This window comes from Dama dama, chromosome 25 (genome assembly GCF_033118175.1).
Source record: "Dama dama isolate Ldn47 chromosome 25, ASM3311817v1, whole genome shotgun sequence".
NCBI classification, from domain to species: domain Eukaryota; kingdom Metazoa; phylum Chordata; class Mammalia; order Artiodactyla; family Cervidae; genus Dama; species Dama dama.
Genome location: NC_083705.1, coordinates 13,575,572 through 13,595,730, shown reverse-complemented (window position 1 = coordinate 13,595,730; position 20,159 = coordinate 13,575,572). Strand labels below are relative to the sequence as shown.

General features: G+C 45.8%; 1 long non-coding RNA gene across 1 annotated transcript in view; it reads right to left on the bottom strand.

Annotated features, from left to right (window-relative positions):
• The window catches only part of LOC133046646 (uncharacterized), a 237,066-nt gene that overhangs the window by 180,585 nt on the left and 36,322 nt on the right, over positions 1–20,159 (bottom strand). The window contains exon 3 of the long non-coding RNA XR_009690539.1: positions 7,250–7,438. This is a non-coding gene — a long non-coding RNA (uncharacterized LOC133046646). The remainder of the gene's footprint in view (positions 1–7,249; positions 7,439–20,159) is intronic.

The following is a 20,159-nucleotide window of genomic DNA, read 5'->3' as shown; positions in this document are numbered from 1 at the left end:
CCTTTGGGGAAGAGACTAGGAGACCAGGGTAGCTCTTGTAGAACAGCTCACCTGGGGACTTCCCTGGTAGGCCCAGGGGCTAAGACTCTGCACTCCCAAAACAGAGGGCCCAGGTTCGATCCCTAGCCAGAGAACGAGATCCCACAGGCCGCCACAATGAAGACAGGGCACAGCCAAATAAGTCAATCAATAAAATAAAGAATAGCTCATCTGCAATATCTTTACTTTTTAAGAGAATTTGTTTATGAATTGGGCTTCCCTGATAGGTCAGTTGGTAAAGAATCTGCCTCCAGTGCAGGAGACTCCAGTTCGAATCCTGAATCAGAATGATCCGCTGGAGAAGGGATAGCTTACCCACTCCAATATTCTTGGGCTTGCCTGTGGCTCAGCTGCTAAAGAATCCACCTGCAATGCAGGAGACCCCAGTTCAATTCCTGGGTCAGGAAGATCCCGTGGAGAAGGGAAAGGCTACCCACTCCAGTTTTCTGGCCTGGAGAATTTCATGAACTGTATAGTCCATGGGGTCACAAAGAGTCAGACACAACTGAGTGACTTTTCACTTTCATTTATGAATTGCTTATGCAATTAGAAATAACTTTTTAAAATCTTTTTGTTAAAATTTATTTTTATTTTTTTTTCCATTTATTTTTATTAGTTGGAGGCTAATTACTTTACAATACTGTAGTGGTTTTTGCCATACATTGACATGAATCAGCCATGGATTTACATGTGTTCCCCATCCCGATACCCCCCTCCCACCTCCCTCTCCATCCCATCCCTCTTGGTCTTCCCAGTGTACCAGCCCTGAGCACTTGTCTCATGCATCCAACCTAGGCTGGTGATCTGTTTCACCATAGATAATATACATGTTTTGATGCTGTTCTCTCGAAACATCCCACCCTCGCCTTCTCCCACAGAGTCCAAAAGTCTGTTCTGTACATCTGTGTCTCCTTTTCTGTTTTGCATATAGGGTTATCGTTACCATCTTTTTAAATTCCATATATATGCATCAGTATACTGTATTGGTCTTTATCTTTCTGACTTACTTCACTCTGTATAATGGGCTCCAGTTTCATCCATCTCATTAGAACTGATTCAAATGAATTCTTTTTAATGGCTGAGTAATATTCCATTGTGTATATGTACCATAGCTTCCTTATCCATTCGTCTGCTGATGGGCATCTAGGTTGCTTCCATGTCCTGGCTATTATAAACAGTGCTGCAATGAACATTGGGGTGTACGTGTCTCTTTGAGATCTGGTTTCCTCAGTGTGTATGCCCAGGAGTGGGATTGCTGGGTTATGACCAGTTCTAACAAATAACTTTTTTTTTTTTAAAGGCTAAAGTTGCCTTGTTCTCAATTCTCACTGTTGACAAGGATCATGGCTCAAGTTTTCCGAGACAGTTCTCATTTAAATATCTGGGCCCACTAGCACATACAACAGTCTCAGAAAACCTCCAGCTTTGGAGTTTGAGAAATCTGGTCAGGAAATGGCAACAGCATGGAGTGTCTGGAAAGACTTCAGAATCAAACAGAACTAGTTTGAACCCTTCCCTCCATCACTCGCCAATAGTGCAAGATTAAGCAAGAGACAGCCCTCCAGGGACCTCCGTTCCCTCACCTGTTCAAGAGGAAAGAATGCTTCTAGAGCAGAGTGACTGGGCTTTATGTACAACATACTTAATGCATGTGTCCTTACCATGCACATAGAATGCCAAGCCCATCCTGGGGCTGGCACTGAGCATCTGTTTGTTGTTACTTATTCTACCTTTCTTAGTGATCTGCTTGCTTGTCCTCTTCCCCTGTGAGCCCAGTAGCTCTTTAAAGAAGGATCCATCCCCTTACTCGTTCTCTACTCCCAAATGTGCTTCACTCTGTACATTGGCACCTGACAAGCACTTGGTGGCAGGGTAAATAAACCCTAGCGCCACACATCTGGAGCAACACGGAAGTATGCTAAGGCTTCAGGTTTACAATTATCAAATGTAGGAAACACGACTTCTGAAGTCACTGTGTAGAAATCTGTAAGTGCCAAGAAGATGAAGACATGACCAATGACCTCATATGTTCCAGAGCAACGGAGGTGAAAGAGCAGTGAACACTCCTCCAAACCAGAGGTGTAACAGGTATTCAGTAACAGGTATTATTTTTAAATATTCTGTGGTCAAAAATGTTGAAGAAATGCCAAATTAGATAAAACTAAATGGGCTATTTACTGCAGGACTTATCACCTCCTTTTATATGCTAATATGTTCCATGAATATCCAACAATGTAATTTGCATTACATTACAAGCATATTTGAAACCCGCCCCCCCTTTTTTTAAAGGATCTCAGTGTTTAGATCCCATAAAATATTCTTTCTGACTGTGGCTCACATCAGTCAGCTGAGCTGGAGCTGACTGTGGCTCAGATCATGAACTCCTTATTGCCAAATTCAGACTTAAATTGAAGAAAGTAGGGAAAACCACTAGACCATTCAGGACCTAAATCAAATCCCTTATGATCATACAGTGGAAATGACAAAGAGATTCAAGGGATTAGATCTGATAGACAGAGTGCCTGAAGAACTATGGATGGAGGTTCATGACATTGTACAGGAGGCAGTGATCAAGACCACCCCCAAGAAAAAGAAATGCAAAGAGGCAAAATGGTTGTCTACAAATAGCTGAAGAAAGAAGAGAGGCTAAAGGCAAAGGAGAAAAGGAAAGACACACCCATTTGAATGCAGAGTTCCAAAGAGTAACAAGGAGAGATGAGAAAGCCCTCCTCAGTGATCAATGCAAAAAAATAAAAACAACAGAATGGGAAAGACTAGAGATCTCGTCAAGAAAATTGGAGGTACCAATGGAACATTTCATGCAAAGATGGGCATAATAAAGGACAGAAATGGTATGGACCTAACAGAAGCAGAAGATATTAAGAAGAGGTGGCAAGAATACACAGCAGAGCTATACAAAAAAGATCTTCATGACCCAGATAACCATGATGGTGTGATCACTTACCCTGAGCCTCATATGTTCCAGAGCAACGGAGTTGCTGGAATGGAAAGTCAAGTGGGCCTTAGGGACTATGAACAAAGCTAGTGGCGGTGATGGAATTCCAGCTGAGCTATCTCAAATCCTAAAAGACGATGCTGGGAAAGTGCTGCACTCAATATGCCAGCAAATTTGGAAAACTCAGCAGTGGCCACAGGACTGGAAAAATTCAGTTTTCACTCCAATCCCAAAGAAGGGCAATGCCAAAGAATGTTCAAACTACCACACAATGGCACACATCTCACACACTAGTAATTTCAAAATTCTCCAAGTCAGGCTTCAACAGAACGTGACCCATGAACTTCCAGATGTTCAAGTTGGATTTAGAAAAGCCAGAGGAACTAGAGATCAAATTGCCAACATCTGTTGGATCATCAAAAAAGCAAGAGAGTTCCAGAAAAACATCTACTTCTGTTTTACTGACTAAGCCAAAGCCTTTGACTGTATGGATCACAACAAACTTGGAAAATTCTGAAAAAGATGGGAATACCAGACCACTTGACCTGCCTCCTGAGAAATCTGTATGCAGATCAAGAAGCAACAGTTAGAACCCAACATGGAACAACAGACTGGTTCCAAATCGGGAAAGGAGTACGTCAAAGCTGTATACTGCAACCCTGCTTATTTAAAGTATATGCAGAGTACGTCATGAGAAACGCTGGGCTGGATGAAGCACAAGCTGGAATCAAGATTGCCAGGAGAAATATCAATAACCTCAGATATGCAGATGACACCACCCTTATGTCAGGAAGTGAAGAAGAACTAAAGAGCCTCTTGATGAAAGTGAAAGAGGAGAGTGAAAAAGTTGGCTTAACACTCAATATTCATAAAACTAAGATCATGGCATCCAGTCCCATCACTTCATGGCAAATAGATGGGGAAACAATGGAAACAGTGACAGACTTTATTTTGGGGGGCTCCAAAATCACTGCAGATGGTGACTGCAGCCATGAAATTAAAAGATGCTTGCTCCTTGAAAGAAAAGTTATAACCAACCTAGACAGCATGTAAAGCAGAGACATTACTTGGCCAACAAAAGTCCGTCTAGTCAAAGCTATGGTTTTTCCACTAGTCATGTATGGATGTGAGAGTTGGACTATAAAGAAAGCTGAGTGCCGAAGAATTGATGCTTCTGAACTGTGATATTAGAAAAGACTCTTGAGCGTCCCTTGGACTGCAAGGAGATCCAACCAGTGCATCCTAGAGGAGATCAGTCCTGGGTGTTCATTGGAAGGACTGATGCTGAAGCAGAAACTCCAATACATTGGCCACCTGATGTGAAGAACTGACCCATTGGAAAAGACCCTGATGGTGGGCAAGATTGAAGGCAGGAGGAGAAGAAGACGACAGAGGATGAGATGGTTGGATGGCATCACCGACTCGATGGACAGGAGTTTGAGCAAGCTCCAGGAGTTGGTGATGCACAGGGAAGACTGCGTGCTGCAGTTCATGGGGTTGCAAAGAGTCAGACATGACTGAGCGACTGAACTGAAATGAAAATATGCTTTGGAAAATACTGCTTAGAGTTGTTTCTCCACTGTCAGTGCATAGTAAGAATACTACTTCGTGGAAATTTAACAATATAACTTGCCTACCTAACCCAAGAGGGCAAAGGAGTTAACTAGGTTAAGAATTAACCAGGACATTTTTAAGGTTCACTGTCAATGTCCCTCGTATTTCTCCTGTTCCTTTGCTCCGCTGGTCCAAGAAACATGTGCAAAGAACCCTGACCAAAAAAAAAAAGGATGGTTATATTTATGACTCCCAAACTGAAAAGACAGACCCCAGTATCATCATTCCAGTCCTTACGGCTTCACTTAATCTTGTTCATTCCACTCTACCCAAACAGCAGATAGGAAAAATGACTTAAATAGCCAGGATTTTGCACTACAGTCAAGTCATGGACCACACATGGAAACGCTTGTCCCTACACCAGCCAACTGGAATAGTTAAGCAAATGTTCCATAGGATGGGGCTAGGAAGGCCAAAAGTCATACTCATGCTCATTATGACCTCAACAAAGAGGCAATGTGACAGTCCCAAGTGTCACCTTTTTATTTACTATCTCTGAGTAAGAGAAATCTGTTACATTAGGCCATGTAGCATTTATGCCCCCCTTTTCGGATAACAACACATCTTTCTTTTGGAGAGCTGTTCTTCCCCTTTTCTCCCTACCCCCACCCAACACTGCATGCCTTGATGGGCCTGTTAGTCCAGGCCCTGTGCTCCATCGCACAACGAGTGGGCACTGCACCCAAGATACAGTCAGTCAGACCCCAGGGCACCCAGAAATTTCAAAGCTAAAATAGGGCATGCCCTCATGCACTCTTTCACGTCTGACTCTTTGCAACTGCATGAACTGTAGTCTGCCAGGCTCCTCTGTCTATGGAATTCTCTAGGCAAGAATACTGGAGTAGGTTGCCATTTCCTTCTCCAGGGCATCTTCCTGACCCAGGGATCAAACCTGCATTTTCTGTGTCTCCTGCATTGTAGGTGGATTCTTTACCCGACAAGCCATTATGAGCCATTGCAGAAGCCCAGAATAGGGTGATACAAGGCCAAAAAAAGGTTAGACTTTGATGGACATGTTGGTAAGGCTCCAGAGACAGCATTTAAGTGATGTTACCCAGGTCCCCAGGCTTCCCTGGTGGCTCAGATGGTAAAGAATCTGCCTGCTATGTGGGAGACCTAGGTTCGATGCCTGGGTTGGGAAGATCCCCTGGAGGAGGGCATGGCAACCCACTCCAGTATTCTTGCCTGAAGAATCCCCATGGACAGAGCAGCCTTGCAGGCTTCAGTCCATGGGGTTGCAAAGAGTCGGACACAACTGAGTGACTAAGCAAGCACCCAGGTCCCCAGAGTTGTCCTGGGTCCCCTCCTTTGCAGAAATTCAGCTTTTCTTCCAATCCTCTGAGATGGGAGTAAGATCAAAGACCCCAATCAGAGTAACAACCTTTTGCTTTCCGCTTCTGTTATCTTGCTTTAACAGCTGCAGCTCATCATTCCCCACTTTCACTTCTGTGATCTTGATTGCTTGGCGGGAACTTGGGCTGCCTGAGGAGGGGAAGAATCTGAGCTGTTTGGGAAAACCCTAAAGACTTGGAAGTTTGTGGTGTACAGAAGATACCCAGAACAAAGCGTGGGCACTCAGCCTCTGGAGGCAACTCCGCTGCACCCGCACTGGTGCTGAATAAACCCTACTGTTCTGCATCTCCAAGTGGCACTTGTATCCTTCCACCATCACGGTTCCTACAACATGACTGCCCCCAACATCCTGCTAACAAATTTCCAGAGAGTTTCCATTACTTGCAGCTGAAGAACATGGCTCAATACACTGAGTAAAATACTCTCAGCAAGTTATGTCCAACTCTTGGCAACGCCATGCACTATAGCCCGCTAGGCTCCTCTGTCCATGAGTTTCTCCAAGCAAGAATACTGAAGTGGGTTCCATGCCCTCCTCCAGGGGATCTTGCCAAAGCAGAGATCAAACTCCCATCTCTTACATCCCCTCCACTGGCAGGCAGGTTCTTTACTACTAGCACCACTTGGGAAGCTCCTACCTCTCCTCTACTTGGACTTAAAATCTGAAAGTGACCTGAAAGCTCCCCTGACAGCTTAACCTCCACATTCCACATGAAAAGGATACTTGGGCCACACAGTTCACTAGTGACGGTCAGCCCGCCTGTGTGTCCTGAGCAGATTTTCAAACAACTTCCATTTTCCACGTAGATACAACCTAAACTGCTCTGGGTAGAAGGTCTGAGTTGTGACTGTTTTTCCTCCCCTCCTGGGCCAAACTGGTCCTCCACCGCCACTTCTCAAATGCTGAACAAGAGTGTGTACTCGCTTTAAATAGTCCAGGGAGCCTGAGCATGCCCCCACAGCCTGTCCCTCAGCACAGTCCTTCGGCTTCATGTTCTGAAGGCTCTTGCCCTCAGTCAGGAGCTCCAAGTGCAGAGCGTGGCAGTGCCCGCTCTCCAACTCTTGTCAGCGGCTCACAAGGGATCACCAGGCCAAGGACATTCTATTCTAAGTGTGGCCCCAGTATGTTTCATTTCATCAGCAAAGCACGAGTTTATTCTGGAGCAAGATGTTTTGGGCATATTCACAGAGGTCAACAAGCAGTAGTACTTCCTTATATGCAGAACACAAAATCATCACGTAAAAATCTGACCCAACTGGCAGTACGGGGTTTAAAATAAACAAACTCACCCCGAAAATGACCTCGCTGCGCTGGCCAAGCTTGCACCTCAGAGTGCAAGAGTGGTACAGATTCTGTAAAAATCAAACTGCAGCGACCTTCGGTTCTCTGGCAGAATGGCCGGGCACCAAACCGTCCATTTCTCTCTTCGAGTGGGAGGCTGTCACTGGCTGCTGAGCACACTTTGCAAATCCGTGTCCCTTGGAAAGAGCAAAAACAAAGGAGCGTCAGCTCAGGTTCTTCCCCGCAGGGCGGCCCAGGGCTTTCCAAGCAAGCAAGTCTGGGGAACCCAGACTTGCCCGGGCTTTCCAAGGGAGCTGAGAAGCATGCTGCCCTGCCCACAGCCAGCTGCTCCGCCCTGTGTCTTCTCTCCCGCTTCCCCCCTGCTCTGCACCTCCCTTCTTTCCTTCCTCATTCCAGGAGGCGCTCTCTAACCCCCACCGACCTCTCCCAACCTGAGTGAGGTGCCTGCAGCCCAGCCCACCCCGTCGTGCCCCACTCCAGAGTAGCACTCCATCATGCAGGTCTTTCAGAGTCCAGCCTCATGCCCCCCACTGGACCACTGGGAGTGCCTGGAAAGCAAGGGACATATCTGTGTCCACGTCCCCGGTCCCCCACAGGCACTCACGGAAGAGAACAGAGCTAAAGACAGAAGCGCCACTGCCACAATGATGACTATAGCTCCAGGCCCTAAGAGGAAGCAGCTCGGATGATGGGTTATTTAGCTCTGTCTGTGGCAGACCCACCACACCCAGGGATGAGGCGGTCGGGCCTCACTCTCTGCAGCCCTTCACATGGCCAGCATCCCCAAAGTGTTAAGATGCATGGGGATCTCCAAGAGCCTGCTGAAAGTAGCCTTTGAGATGAAGGCATTCCGAACCAGGCGGCTAGGTTCAAATTCAGCCTCCACCACTGAACAGCTGCGTGAACGTGGGCAAGTTCACCTCCTGATGCCTTGACATCCTAAACTGTGAAAGGGGGGTAATCAGAACCCAACACCATAAGATTATTGTGAAGATAGGTAAGTGAATCTCGGTAAAACACTTTGTGCCTTCACTGTGTATTAGTTAGTTTTTGAGATAAACTTGCTTATGACTGGTAAGTTAAAGCTATACGATGTGTTGATTTCATACATTTATATGATTATCACCAGAGTTTTAGGTAACAACTCGATCACGTCACATAATTAACAATTCTCTTCTGTGCTGAGAACATTTAAAATTCAGTCTCTCAGAAATGTTGAAGTACTGTATAAAGTAACTTTAGTCACCATACCTTTATGGTTTAGGTGGTACTCAGACATAGCCTTAAGACCATTCATTCAAATCAATCATTTGTTCTCACCTCTCTTTCAAACTTCCTGGTTATTTTCGAGGAAAAAGTCACAGTTTAACACATCTCTAAACTTGCTCTTCTGTCTTTCAACAAAGAGAAAGAAGGCCTCAAGTTCAAATCTCAGGTAGATCTAGTGGAAACGCCTAAAGTGACTTTGTTTTGTTTTGTATTATTTGTATCATTTCGTGGCAGCTGACACCGGCAGTTGAAATAAAGCAGACAGTGGTATAAATTTTCCATTTTAAATAAATCTATTGATATGAAAAAGTGAGTAGGTTTAAAGAAAAATATGAGACAACAATGTAAGTATAGTCGACCCTCAGCATCCACGGGTTTTGCATCTAAGAAGTCAACCAGCCGGGGATAGACTGGGTGAATACACAGAGGCAGACCCCATGGATACAGAGGGCCAAGTGTACTATGCCATTTCATCAAAATAAAAGACTTGAGCATTCTTGGATTTTGGTATCTGTGGGGGTCCTGGCCCCCACCTCCCTCAGACACCAAAGGACAACTGTAGTTGCAAACATACTACAGCAAAAGTCGTGAAGGTGAGACCCAAGTGCCTCAAGTGCGGGAAATATTGATATATACTAAGGAAGGCCTTGGAGTAGAGGCTCCCCTGGTGTGGGCTGCTCCCAGAAGTGCTCAGGAAGCTGACCGGTGGCAACGTCCTGCCTCCAGAGGAAGCCAGGACCCCGAGTCCCTGAGACAGAACACAGTACGAGATGGCGGACACTGCTTCACTTAGAGGGGAGTCTCCTGCTCATAGGCCTGGGGGAAGGTCCGCAGTGGGTGGAGCGGTTTGAGAAGCTCCATGGAAGAGGGTGGACTGGACAGGCAGCTTCAGCATCTACTGACACCAAGAGTCTCAGAAAAGAGTAGACTTCACTTATGACCAAGTGAGGGTCAGGCAATGACCTTCGATGCACTTCCCAGGAATCTGATGTGTCCTGCAGTCCCTGTCACCCATGCAACAGAGGACCAACGCTGGAAGGAAGAGGATTCAGGTTGAAAAATGGCCAACCAGTCCTTTCCAAGCAGTGTTGCAAAACAACTCGATGGCGTCTCTGGGCAATAGGATACCCAGCTCGAGCTATGATCCCATGATTTTTCTTGTGTCCCTGGTTCACCCATTTGTGCCGTTCATGGGACGGGGGCATCAGTGAAAACATCTGCTTGCTTTTCAGACCAGTTCTGTTCCTGTTCCCTGGAACTTGTAGGCCAGGCTCACCCACAGAGACCACCTTCTCACTGTCCTCTGGCCAACTAGTCAGCAAAACCATGCCCTGGACACGCATGTGGAGGGCGTGCAGGGGGACTCACCATCTCTCCTCCCTAACCAGAACAGGTAACCAGACACAGGCCAGCTCTCCAAGGGCCTCCAGGCTCTTGAGCAAGAGAGTTATATGAATAACTCATTCTAAAACCTAACAGCTACCACTTTGGAGGGACCTGCCCTATGCCAGACACATTATCTCATCCTCACGAGAAACTCCCCGCCTCACAGGTGAGGAAACTCAGGGGAAACTGCAGCAGCCCGGACGTGCCATGGGCTGCTCTGTGGGCCCAGGCCTTTGTGCGGCCAAGGCCACACTCTTCCAGCCCGCTGCCTCCCCTCCCCGCCTCGGGAAGAGCCGGGTGTCACGATGTTGCCACCAGGGTGCTGAGCGGACACAGGTTTCATCCTGCCGAGGGCAACAAGGCTTCCCTGGTGGTTCGGCTGGTAAAGAATCTGCCTGCAATGCAGGAGACGTGGGTTCGATCCTTGGCTTGGGATGATCCCCTGGAGAAGGGAATGGCTGCCCATTCCAGTATTCTGGCCTGAAGGATTCCAGGGACTGTACAGTCCATGGGGTCGCAAAGAGTCACACACGACTGAGTGACTTTCACTTTTAGGGCAACAAGGGAAGGCCCCGCAGAGAAGGTCATATTTGAGCTGAGATCTTAAAGATGTTGTCAGAAAACTAAAATAATCTACACTATGTTCATTCATTCATTCCATGCTATATTTCCAGGACTAACTGCTTAGGTACTAGGAATTTGATGGTGAAAAGACACAGCTCCTGCCTTCCTATTTGAGGAGACCAAAAAAAAAAAAGAGAATGAATAAAGTTGCCACCAACTGTGCTGTGAAGAGATGAAATGAAGGACTGAAATAATAATGGGGAAATCTATTTTAAGATAGTCAGGGGAGGTCTTTCTAAGGAGGTGACATTTTTGCTGAGCAAAAACAGTGAGGTGATGCTGCTATTCATGTAAGTGAGAGTGAGTGTTCCAGGCAGAGGGAACAGCATGTGCAAAGGCCTTGAGGCTGGAAAGGGAGTTGTGTGTTCATGGAACTTAAAGATGACAATGTCTGAAAACAAGTGAGTCCAAGGAAAAGCATCGCTCATGGGAGGCTGGGGAGAGAGGCCAGAGTCAGATGATGCAGGGTTTGTTCTAAGTGCAGTGGGAAGTTCCTGAAGGGTATTCAGCTTGAAAGTTAGACAATCCAATTTACCTTCTAAGGTCAGGCCTCAGCTCCCTCATCTGTAAGATGTGAGTAAATAAGAGACTGCATAGAGAAATGCAAATCAAAACTACAAGAGGTACCACTCTGCACCAGTCAGAATGGCCATCATTAAGAAGTCTAAAAACAATAAACGCTGGAGAGGATGTGGAGAAAAGGGAACCCTCCTACACTGCTAGTGGTAAAGAACCACCTGCCAAAGCAGGAGACGCAAGAGACATGGGTTCCACCCCTGGGTCAGGACGATCCCCTGGAGGAGGACATGGCAACCCACTGCAGTATTCTCACCTGGAGAACCCCATGGACAGAGGAGCCTGGCGGGCTACAGTCCATGGGGTCGCAAAGAGTCGGACACAACTGAAGCAACTTAGCTTGCTTGCACGCACCTGCACTGGTGGTGGGAATGTAAACCGGTACAGCCATTATGGAGAACAGTATGGAGGCTCCTCAAAAACTAAAAATAGAACTACCATGTGATCCAGCAACCCCACTCCAGGGCACATATCTGAAGAAAGCTGTAATTCAAAGATACATGCACTCCTCTCTTCATAGCAGCACTGCTCACAACAGTGAACTGTGACATCGAAACAATGTAAATGTTCATTGACAGATGAATGGATAAAGAAGATGTGGTAAATAAATGTATATGTATATATAATGGAATATTACTCAGGCATTAAAAAGAATGAAGTTATGCCATTTGCAGCAACCTGGATGGACCATGCTAAGTGAAGTAAATCAGGAAGAGAAAGACAAATGCCATATGATATCACTTACAGATGGAATCTAAAATACGATACGAATTAACTTATCTATGAAACAGACTCACAAATATAGAGAACAGACTAGTGGTTGCCAAGTCAGGGGGGTCGGGAGGGGTGAATTGGGAGTTTGGAATCAGCAAACCATTACAACATAAAGAAGGTATAAAAAAGCAAGATTCTACTGTACAGCTCAGGAAACTATATCCAGTATCCTGTGATAAACCGTAATGGAAAAGAGAATGAAAAAGAATGTGTATATATGTATATATATAATTGAATAACTTCTCTGTACAGCAGAAATTCACACACCATTGTAAATCAACTATACTTGAATAAAATAAATTTTTAAAAAGAAGAGAATGCATTAAAAAAAAAAAAAAGTCCTAGTCAGAGGACCAGAGTTCTGGTCAGAGGATGGATTGAAGATGTTCTGAAACACAAGCTTGCCCCAAAATCACCTGGGGTGCTTGTAAAACTCAAGATTGCTGGGCCCCACTCCCAGAGACTCTGATTCAGTATGTCTGAGGGAGGTCCAAGAATATGAAATGCTAACAAGTTCTGAGGAGCTGATGCTACTGCTGGTCTGGGGACCCCACTTTGAGAACTCTTGAATTAGAATAATAAAGAAGCGGGAGATGCCACTGGGATGCTATTGCAATCATTAAGAGCTGATGGAGTAAAATGATGTCAGTGAAATGGAGAAAAGTGATCCAGAAGAGTTATATCCTGGAGGTACCATGGACAGGACTAGCCAATAGCTTGGATATTGGGGATGAGGGAAAAAGAAAAATCAGACACTCCTAGATCTCTGGCTTGATAGTGGCGGACACTGAAACGGAATCCTTAAGGAGGGATGGATTTGGAAATAAGGGCTGGGATGTTATAACTTTGAGATCTCTGCAACTTCAAAATTATAATGTCAAGCAGGCAGGAGGAGCCTTCCAGAGGATAGCAGCCATATCTATCTTGCTTTCCATTATATCCCCAGATCTGAGGCCAGGGCTTCTTGATACATAATAAATATTCAGAAAACCTTTGTTAAATGTTGAAGAATAGTAAATGGAGGCTGAGGAACTAGGTTAACCAAAGACACTGGGGTACCAGATGGCACCATGTTTGAGGAGGCTAAGAACAGTCACTCTTAAGGCATCACCACTGGACCAGCAGGACCACGCGCTCCATCACTTTCAGACCTGGGCATGTATGCTGAAGTGGGAGGCTGGGGGCAGAAGGAAAGACAGAAATGAGCTCCCCAACTCACTGCAGGGGTAATGAGCATGAAGGCCAGAGGAATCTAGCTAACATGGGTTTTTTAGAAAATAAATCATGGGAAAATCAAGCTGTGCAACTCACAGAAACGAGGCGGGAGGGATGGGGAATGGATGAAAGACAGAGGACAGAACAGGAAAAGGGGCTTAACTGAGACCACCTGCCCACCAAAGGCGAAGGGGTCAGTCTGGATTCCCTGGTGGACCTTGACCCTGGGGTCCCCACCATATTTCAAACAGGGATGATGGACCCTCGGCCTCCCCTCTTACCAAGTTGTAAATTAAAAGGCTGTAATTCCAGCCAGGGGTTCTGGTGACATCATAAACCACAGAACCACAAGCTCAATTCACCAGAAGCCCCAAGATGGAATTACAGCCTTCTTTCCTAATCCAGGCAGCTCTGGTCACTGCCATTTTTTCATGATATAATAGAAGTGAGCGATATTTTAACCATTTGCTCGTGGCCTTCCTCATCGAGCAGCTGGGGGTCCCTCTCTCCTCTCCTCTCCCACCCTGACATGTGCCTTCCTCTTAGGCAGTACCCCTTCCCCTTAAGGGAACATTCCTTGCTTTCCGAGGCTGCCCCTCCCCAATCCCGCTCCCCACCCCTCTCCCCTCCACCTCTCCTCTGTCTTCTGGCTCCTCTAATGGACTAGCTACATCCTGACTTCTACCTTAAATTCACTTTTCAAAAGAAGCCCCATCTCCTCCGTGTCTAGGACAAGGTCCTGGAGAACAGATCCCAAACTGTCTGGAATAAATTCCCCAAAGCAGCCTAAACTGGAAGTTGTGAATGAATGAAGGAAGTTTATAGTTTAAAGATGAATCTTTCTGAAAGTAAATGAATGCTTCCAGTATCTGTTTGTTCTTGGTGTGGGTTTGAGTCCTAACTTTGATCAAGTTTTGCCTGACACAGTGTATCCCCGGGCGTCATATTACATCTACCCCTGCTTCCCCATCTTAAGCCAATGGTTGGTACTTGAGTTCTTATGGGAATCGCACGTAAAGGGAAAAGCCACAAGAGAGGGTAATAATAAAAGCAGTTATCTGAGGGGTGGGGGAGGGAAGCACTGGGACTTTGGGGTTAGCAGATACAAACTATTTATACAGAGTATGGATAAACAACACAGTCCTACTGGATAGCACAGGGAACTATATTCAACATCCTGTGATAAACCATAATGGAAAAGAATATTTTTAAAGGGAATTAATACATAGGTATGACTGAATTTTTTTGCTGTATGGCAGAAACTAACACAATACTGTAAATTAATTATGTGTCAATAAAAAATAAAAAAGCAATTATCACTTAATGAATGCTTCCTATGTCTCAGATGGGCTTCCCTAGTGGCTCAGTGGTAAAGAATGTGCCTGCCAATGCAGGAGACCTGGGTTTGATCCCCATGTCGGGAAGATCCTTTGGAGAGGGAAACAGCTACCCACTCCAGTATTCTAGCCTGGGAAATCCCATGGACAGAGGGGCCTGGCAGGCTACAGTCCATGGAGTTGCAAAGAATCTGACACAACTTAGCAACTAAACAACAACACCTCAGATACTTACATTTCTCATCCCTTGCACAGAGGTATTATTTTCCTCATTTTACAGAGGAGGGAAACTGAGGTTCAAAAACATGGAGTATTTTGCCCAAAGTCTCACAACTACTAAGTAAACCCCTTGGATTTGACCTCCATCCAACTCAAAAGTCTACCTACATGCTCCCTCAGTATCCCCCATGTAAAATATTTTGAGAATAAATGTTGCATGGGTCTCTAAAAGGGCTTAACAATTGATCTTCATGTAACAGGGGTTTTTAATTCACAAGAGATGAAAATTCCACATAATTTTAGGGTATAATAAGAAGCAAAAAAAATACATTCCATGGGGTCTGTGTATTTTGTAAAAAAAACAACAAAGTATATTATTTCAAAAAGACTATGACTTCCCCCAAACCAAACACAAACAAACAAACAAAAAAGCTTAATTCCACACTGATATAATTTGGCAGGAACAAGGTGGACCCGTGACTCTCTTCATGAGGTGTCAACCACGAAACATCAGTGTTTGAGATGGAGCTTTCCAAACAGCTCACATGCACAGGTCTGTCTGCCCACGCTGTGTGCGACATGCAGTGCAAACCCTGGGCATCTAGGGGATGGCCCCCAGCGGGAGGAGCAGGCCACCTGGCATCTTGGATGTCCTCCAATGGCAAGAGGGAGATGAGGTGCAGGGAGTCAGTGCTTCAGGGGTTAAAGAGCTTTGCGCTTAGTTGCTAAGTCACGTCTGACTCTTTGCAAGCCCATGGACTGCAGCCCGCCAGGCTCCTCTGTCTGTGGGATTTCCCAGGCAAGAATGCTGGAGTGGGTTGCCATTTCCTTCTCCAGGGGATCTTCCTGACCCAGGGATCAAACCCGTGTCTCCTGCTTGGCAGGTGGATTCTTTACCACTGAGCCACCTGGGAAGCCCTTTAAAGAACTTTAGGACTTTATAAAAAATATAATGAAGCTACCACTGAACAGAGGCTGCAGCTCACCTACTTCATGAAAGAAAAAGAAACACATTTGACATTTCAAAATGCTATCTGCAAACAACTGAGAACACGGCAGTCTTGGTTTAGAAAAGTTAGACTAGAAGAGGAAAAAATAGAGAGAGCCAGTTTTCTCTTCTTCAGAAAATGCATCTCTGCCTAGTGAACCACGTGTTTGGATGGTTAAAGGAAGATGTGTGAGGTAGTGACCTAATTTTTTTCCTCTAGCATCAGGGATCATAAATAACATCTTCCCAGAGACTACAAATGGGGAAAGACCGTCAGCATATATTATATGAGGTTACAAAGTGGAAGTGAATGCCACTGTGAACAAGCCGGCGCCCTGCTTCTGCAACTTCAAAGTGAGATGACCAAATCTGGTGATGAGAACAATTTATTCATTCCCAACAACAAACATTTGATTACCAAAATAATCCCATAGCATTTTACTGAAGAATGGAAAATCATCATCAGCTTCTAAATGTAGAAAGACAATGAATCTGAAAACACCATGTGGGTTTTCCTCGTAGACTGAATGTCCAGGATCCCACTGGCTCTGCACACAGACCTTCAGGCAAAGCGAGCCTTGATCAACTGCAGAGAAAGCAGCAAGAGTTCTGATGAGACAGCAGTTAAGAGTACAAGCTCTGGGGCCAGACTAGCTCAGTCCAAACCTGGCTGTGTGATCTTGAACCTTCAGCCCCTTCAGTTTCCTTGTCTGTAAAATGACGACAAGAGAGGCCTACCTTGAGACCTCCCCACTGATCCAGTGGTTAGGAATCTGCCTTCCAATGCAGAGCACACGGGTTCGATCCCTGGTCAGGGAACTAGGATCCCACATGCTGCGAGGGGCAACTAGGCCCACATGTCGCCACAAAGAACCCAACGCAACCAAAACAACAACAGTACCCTACCTCATGGGCTTGTTGGGAGGATTAAATGAAGTAATACACATAAAGTGCTTATAACAGCATGCAGTAAACACTCGTAAGTGACAAATATCATGAACCTCTTCTCCCCTATTACTATGCTTTTGTTGGCTAGAACTCTTGCCAGAGGTAGAAAATCAGTCTCAAACTTAGCTCACTTAACTGCAAAGTCCAGAGGAGTACCAGCCTCAGGTGTAGCTTGATCCTGGGCTGCAATGGTATTGTCAGGCCCCGATCTCTCTCCCCCTCCCCCTCCCCCTCCCCCTCTCCATCTAGTGTCTCCTTCCGCTGGTGTGGCTCCCTTCTCAGACAGGCTTTCCCTTCATGGTGGCAAGATGGTAACAGCATCACCCTCTATCCGTCCAGGTTTAAGTCCAGCAGGAAAAAATGTAGCTTATACTTCAGTAGAGCCTGCACAAACTTGGGAATTCAGTCTGATAACACCAATACAAATCATTGCTCTTCATTTTACTGATTACTGACAAGGTTGAGCACATTCTCATTTTCATGGCATTCATATCATTAAAGGCATTCATTAAATGGCATTCATCATTTTACTGAAAAGCTTCATGTTTATTATGTATAGTAGGAGAAAAGCATTTATTTTCTGGTTTACTGAAGGGGGTGTCCTGGATCTGCCAAAATTAGAGGCTTCTCCCTTTTGAGTGGCAGAAGATGAGATCGTTCGATAGCATCACCAACTCAATCGACATGAACTTGAGCAAATGGGAGGATGCAAAAGCCCGGCATGCTATAGTCCATGGGGTAGCAAACAGTTGGACACAACTTAGCAACTGAACAACAACAACCCTTTTGGGCAGAAGACTTTCACTCTGATGATCTGTTGGTCTCCTGAAGCATTCTGTTAAAATAGTAACTTCAATGTTTCCATACCCACACTCAACTCCATCTGAAAACTGAAACCGCAGCAACACCCAAGCCCTTTCATCTCACAAAGTCTTCACCCCCAAGTCCCCACCTAACACCCTCTTGACTCCTGGGGCTGTTAGATTGCCTTCAAGCACCAAGGAGAAAGTCTGGCTTTAGCTGTTCCCATTTGTTTTGGCATCATGTTGGATCCAGTCCCTGCTCTTTTCTACATACTTGATGGAAACTTGCTCCCTCAGCTGCCCAAATCCCCATCCCTCAACAACAAAGTGCTGGGACAGCTCACCTACCAACTTTTCTGCATAGATTTTCTGAACACCACGGTTCCAGGGGGGTTGCTGTTTAATGTGCCTGGGAAGCTAGGGGCCAAGAATTTTCCCCACCAACACACTTGGTGCCCTTGGCTTTGCTCTCAAGCTATTTTGGACCCGGGTAAGTCCTGCTCTCTTTAATGACTGGACTCAAGTACACGTGAATCTCCAAAACCGGGCTTTGTCATTCCTGCCTTTCTACTCCCAGGCAATTTGGCTCACATCCAGAAGAGTGCCGGGCTGAGATTGTTGGCTTTCTCATCCACATCTTTTCCCACCTGCCTACACCTAGCACAGCATCCAACACAGAGTTCCAGCTCAGCACATGTTGGCTGAATGAGTCCTCCCTAGAATGATGGGATACACATCTACACTCAAGGACCTTGTCATCCTCATGACCCCACTTCGGTACTTCCTGAAGTGTGGTGTACACCCTCATGACCCTGAGTAAGAAGCAAGGACACAAGATTGGACTTTCCTACTCTTGTTTTACCAAACTCTGTGCCATTGAACATGGCCCACAATGGTATCAGAGTGCCAGTATGGTAGTTGTAAATATGAGGAAGGAAATAAGCAACTTAAGAAACCACTTCCTAAGTGCTCCCAACATGCAAAAAGCTGATAGGAAAAGTGAGTATATGTATCAGTCAGATTAGCCTAGGTTTTGCTGCAGTAACAGACAATCCCTAAATCCTAGTGACTTTTAACAACACAAGTTTATTTCTTGCTCATTGACCACTGTGGGTTTGACAAGGGTACCCAGGCTGATAGAGCATCTGACCATCACAAATATGGTCAGTCGGCATTCAAGAGGGCATAAAAACTCTGGGGCATCAGGTACTGGCGGTTAAATGCACAAATCAGTTCCACCCACAACTCATTTGCCGGAACCAGGTCCCACCCGATCATAAGGGACCCAGAAAATACAATCCTGCCATGTGTTGGAAGAGGTGGAACTGGAAATATTTGACGAGCAGCACTCATGAGACCCATAATAGGTAGGTTATGGGCCTTAGACTTTGATGGAGGAAGAATGACATTTACGGGAGGAATAAAAAGGACATCAATCATAAAAAGAAAGAAAGAAAGGTGAGGGTGGGAAATGCTAGCATGGAATAAGTAGGCCCCAGCATCCCATGAATGTGTGATTCAGTCACTGAATCTAGAGCCATTGTCTGTAACATGTGTCATGCTGCTGCTGCTGCTAAGTCGCTTCAGTCGTGTCTGACCCTGTGCGACACCATTGTCAGCAGCCCACCAGGCTCCTCTGTCCATGGGATTCTCTAGGCAAGAACACTGGAGTGGGCTGCCATTTCCTTCTCCAACATGTGTATGTGTACTTGGTAAATACATGTGCTAATAAGCTTTTGGATCAGTTAGAATGCTCAGGTTAGCAAAGACTTTCACTCTGGCCAAAGATGGGTGATAACAGAAGGCTCCAGAGGAGCTCACAGAACTGGAGGGAAAGTAGATGAAGTAGGCTTTCCAACAGAAATCAAACCAGCTCCAGGGTTCTCGACAGCAAGACTAAACCACAGCCTCATCAGCTCCAAATGTGTCCTGCCTTCATGTCAGGCATGTTCCCGGCAGAGAGGCTAAGGCATGGCTTGGGTTCTGGTGCAGATTGGAGAAGGAAGGCCAGCCACATTAAGGTGCTGTGAGGCAGGGACCCTGCCGAGGGAAATCAAGGTGCTGCTTCCAGGACAAGGGGGTGATCAGTGATGGCTCAGGCAAAGCAGATGTTCCTAACAACACTTTAAATCCAAATGGATTATCACAACCATAACATGGGTATTACCCCCCCATTTACACAAGAAGAAGCTGAGCCTTAGCGCATAAGGAATGTCCCAGCATCACACAGCTAGTAAGTGTCAGAAGCCTGATGCTGTGGGGACCCCACTGTCTGTACCTTTACCATCGTTATCTACTATCTCACACTGATCTGGTGGCCTTTTTGTCGCCATTTATCATTACACATTAAAATAAGGAGAAGGAGTACAAAATGGCCACATTACTACTAATCATGTGACCATCACGTCTGTAGAACACTTTACCATCTACAAAGTATTTTCATATATATGACCTCCTTACTCTTACACAGTGTGAGGTGGGCAGACCCTCTATCACCCATCTCATTAACTGGATGAAGATGTGGGGTTCAAGTGGGTCACGCATTTCTAGGTCTTGTTTCCAGTTGGAGGGGATGGCTTGGAGCTTTCCTGGCAGGTGTGAGACTTAGTTTGCTGGTCTGTGGTGTGGGGCTGGCAGGTTATGGTCAGCTTGGGGCCAGAGGGCAGGACTGTGGTTGGAAATGACCAGGCACATGAGGTGTGTGCGAAGCCAGAGCATCTGAAGCAAGAGCCTGGTCTCAGTCTCGCCAGGAGCCTCT